The sequence below is a fragment of the Triticum urartu genome, chromosome 7A (assembly GCF_056163025.1).
Source record: "Triticum urartu cultivar PI428250 chromosome 7A, HENAU_Tu73, whole genome shotgun sequence".
Taxonomy (NCBI): domain Eukaryota; kingdom Viridiplantae; phylum Streptophyta; class Magnoliopsida; order Poales; family Poaceae; genus Triticum; species Triticum urartu.
Window position 1 is genome coordinate 351,157,821 of NC_141879.1, and position 4,630 is coordinate 351,162,450.

The following is a 4,630-nucleotide window of genomic DNA, read 5'->3' on the forward strand; positions in this document are numbered from 1 at the left end:
CCAAATTCGGAAACTTTCTGGAGAAGGAGTTTCTCTCGAAAGAAGTGAGTGGGAGGAAAGTAGAACTTGACGAGGTAACTGTACCTACTCCCTTATTGGAAAGTAGTACATCACAGAAACCTGTTTCTGCGACACCTACACCAATTAGTGAGGAAGCTAATGATAATGATCATGAAACTTCAGAACAAGATACTACTGAACCTCGTAGATCAACCAGAGTGAGATCCGCGCCAGAGTGGTATGGTAATCCTGTTCTGGAAGTCATGCTACTAGATCATGATGAATCTACGAACTATGAAGAAGCGATGGTGAGCCCAGATTCCGCAAAATGGCTTGAAGCCATGAAATTTGAGATGGGATCCATGTATGAGAACAAAGTATGGACTTTGGTTGACTTGCCCAATGATCGGCAAGCAATTGAGAATAAATGGATCTTCAAGAAGAAGACTGACGCTGACGGTAATATTACTGTCTACAAAGCTCGACTTGTCGCAAAAGGTTTTCGGCAAGTTCAAGGGATTGACTATGATGAGACCTTCTCACCCGTAGCGATGCTTAAGTCTGTCCGAATCATGTTAGCAATTACCGCATTTTATGATTATGAAATTTGGCAGATGGATGTCAAAACTGCATTCCTGAATGGATTTCTGGAAGAAGAGTTGTATATGATGCAACCAAAAGGTTTTTTCGATCCAAAGGGAGCTAACAAAGTGTGCAAGCTCCAGCGATCCATTTATGGACTGGTGCAAGCCTCTCGGAGTTGGAATAAACGCTTTGATAGTGTGATAAAAGCATTTGGTTTTATACAAACTTTTGGAGAAGCCTGTATTTACAAGAAAGTGAGTGGGAGCTCTATAGCATTTCTGATATTATATGTGGATGACATATTACTAATTGGAAATGATATAGAAGCATAAAGGGATACTTGAATAAGAGTTTTTCAATGAAAGACCTCGGTGAAGCTGCTTACATATTAGGCATTAAGATCTATAGAGATAGATCAAGACGCTTAATTGGACTTTCACAAAGCACATACCTTGACAAAGTTTTGAAGAAGTTCAAAATGGATCAAGCAAAGAAAGGGTTCTTGCCTGTGTTACAAGGTGTGAAGTTGAGTAAGACTCAATGCCCGACCACTGCAGAAGATAGAGAGAAAATGAAAGATGTTCCCTATGCTTCAGCCATAGGCTCTATCATGTATGCAATGCTGTGTACCAGACCTGATGTGTGCCTTGCTATAAGTCTAGTAGGGAGGTACCAAAGTAATCCAGGAGTGGATCACTGGACAGCGGTCAAGAACATCCTGAAATACCTAAAAAGGACTAAGGATATGTCTCTTGTTTATGGAGGTGACAAAGAGCTCACCGTAAATGGTTACGTTGATGCAAGCTTTGACACTGATCCGGACGATTCTAAATCGCAAACCGGATACGTGTTTACATTAAACGGTGGAGCTGTCAGTTGGTGCAGTTCTAAAAAAAGCGTCGTGGCGGGATCTACGTGTGAAGCGGCATACATAGCTGCTTCGGAAGCAGCAAATGAAGGAGTCCGGATGAAGGAGTTCATATCCGATCTAGGTGTCATACCTAGTGCATCGGGTCCAATGAAAATCTTTTGTGACAATACTGGTGCAATTGCCTTGGCAAAGGAATCCAGATTTCACAAGAGAACCAAGCACATCAAGAGACGCTTCAATTCCATCCGGGATCTAGTCCAGGTGGGAGACATAGAGATTTGCAAGATACATACAGATCTGAATGTAGCAGACCCGTTGACTAAGCCTCTTCCACGAGCAAAACATGATCAGCACCAAGGCTCCATGGGTGTTAGAATCATTACTGTGTAATCTAGATTATTAACTCTAGTGCAAGTGGGAGACTGAAGGAAATATGCCCTAGAGGCAATAATAAAGTTATTATTTATTTCCTTATATCATGATAAATGTTTATTATTCATGCTAGAATTGTATTAACCGGAAACATAATACATGTGTGAATACATAGAAAAACAGAGTGTCACTAGTATGCCTCTACTTGACTAGCTCGTTAATCAAAGATGGTTATGTTTCCTAACCATGGACAAAGAGTTGTTATTTGATTAACGGGATCACATCATTAGGTGAATGATCTAATTGACATGACCCATTCCATTAGCTTAGCACCCGATCGTTTAGTATGTTGCTATTGCTTTCTTCATGACTTATACATGTTCCTATGACTATGAGATTATGCAACTCCCGTTTGCCGGAGGAACACTTTGTGTGCTACCAAACGTCACAACGTAACTGGGTGATTATAAAGGTGCTCTACAGGTGTCTCCAAAGGTACATGTTGGGTTGGCGTATTTCGATATTAGGATTTGTCACTCTGATTGTCGGAGAGGTATCTCTGGGCCCTCTCGGTAATGCACATCACATAAGCCTTGCAAGCATTGCAACTAATGAGTTAGTTGTGAGATGATGTATTACGGAACGAGTAAAGGGACTTGCCGGTAACGAGATTGAAGTAGGTATTGAGATACCGACGATCGAATCTCGAGCAAGTAACATACCGATGACAAAGGGAACAACGTATGTTGTTGTGCGGTCTGACCGATAAAAGATCTTCGTAGAATATGTAGGAGCCAATATGAGCATCCAGGTTCCGCTATTGGTTATTGACCGGAGACGTGTCTCGGTCATGTCTACATTGTTCTCGAACCCGTAGGGTCCGCACGCTTAAGGTTTCGATGACAGTTATATTATGAGTTTATGCATTTTGATGTACCGAAGTTTGTTCGGAATCCCAGATGTGATCGCGGACATGACGAGGAGTCTCCAAATGGTCGAGACATAAAGATTGATATATTGGAAGCCTATATTTGGATATCGGAAGTGTTCCGGGTGAAATCGGGATTTTACCGGAGTACCGGGAGGTTACCGGAACCCCCCGGGAGGTATTTGGGCCTTAGTGGGCTTTAGTGGAAGAGAGGAGAGGTGGCCAGGGCTGGGCCACGCGCCCCTCCCCCCTAGTCCGAATAGGATAAGGAGAGGGGGGCGGCGCCCCCCCCTTCCTTCTCTCTCTCCTCTTTCCCCCTCCCGAATCCTATTCCAACTAGGAAAGGGGGGGGGAATCCTACTCCCGGTGGGAGTAGGACTCCTCCTGGTGCGCCCTCCTCCTGGCCGGCCGCACCCCCCCTTTGATCCTTTATATACGGGGGCAGGGGGCACCCCTAGACACACAAGTTGATCCACGTGATCATATTCTTAACCGTGTGCGGTGCCCCCTTCCACCATAGTCCTCGATAATATTGTAGCGGTGCTTAGGCGAAGCCCTGTGACGGTAGTACATCAAGATCGTCACCACGCCGTCGTGCTGACGGAACTCTTCCCCGACACTTTGCTGGATCGGAGTCCGGGGATCGTCATAGAGCTGAACTTGTGCTAGAACTCGGAGGTGCCGTAGTTTCAGTGCTTGATCGGTCGGGCCGTGAAGACGTACGACTACATCAACCACGTTGTGCTAACGCTTCCGCTGTCGGTCTACAAGGGTACGTAGATCACACTCTCCCCTCTCGTTGCTATGCATCACCATGATCTTGTGTGTGCGTAGGAATTTTTTTGAAATTACTATGTTCCCCAACACTGTGGATGGAGTTTGGTGGGATCCTATCCAGCCATGCCCGCGTCGATCCTGAAAGGCATAACGCGACGTGTCAGAGGGTGTTTCCTTTGTCGCCTTGTGCTAACTCAACAAACGTTAGGTAGTCACTGAGCCGGAGTTTGGGTTTGGTATCCCCCGAATACTTTTCGACCCCGTGCATAAGGAATGGCTGAGGGAATTGATGTGTAACGACCACGTAGCCAAAACATGCAGGCGTGATGCTAGACGTTAGCCAAGGGGTCGGGGCTTCATATTCTGGTCAGAGGCATTCCATGACCTGGACTCTTAGATGACCGCGATGAAGGAAATATGCCCTAGAAGCAATAATAAAGTTATTATTTATTTCCTTATATCATGGTAAATGTTTATTATTCATGCTAGAATTGTATTAACCGGAAACATAATACATGTGTGAATACATAGACAAATAGTATGTCACTAGTATGCCTCTACTTGACTAGCTCGTTGAATCAAAGATGGTTAAGTTTCCTAGCCATAGACATAAGTTGTCATTTAATTAATGGGGTCACATCATTAGAGAATGATGTGATTGACTTGACCCATTCCGTTAGCATAGCACTTGATCGTTTAGTTTGTTGCTATTGCTTTCTTCATGACTTATACATGTTCCTATGACTATGAGATTATGCAACTCCCGTTTACCGGAGGAACACTTTGTGTGCTACCAAACGTCACAACGTAACTAGGTGATTATAAAGGTGCTCTACAGGTGTCTCCGAAGGTACTTGTTGGGTTGGCATATTTCGAGATTAGGATTTGTCACTCCGATTGTCGGAGAGGTATCTCTGGGCCCTCTCAGTAATGCACATCACTTAAGCCTTGCAAGCATTGCAACTAATGAGTTAGTTGCAGGATGATGTATTATGGAACGAGTAAAGAGACTTGCCGGTAACGAGATTGAACTAGGTATTGAGATACCGACGATCAAATCTCAGGCAAGTAACATACCGATGACAAAGGGAACAACG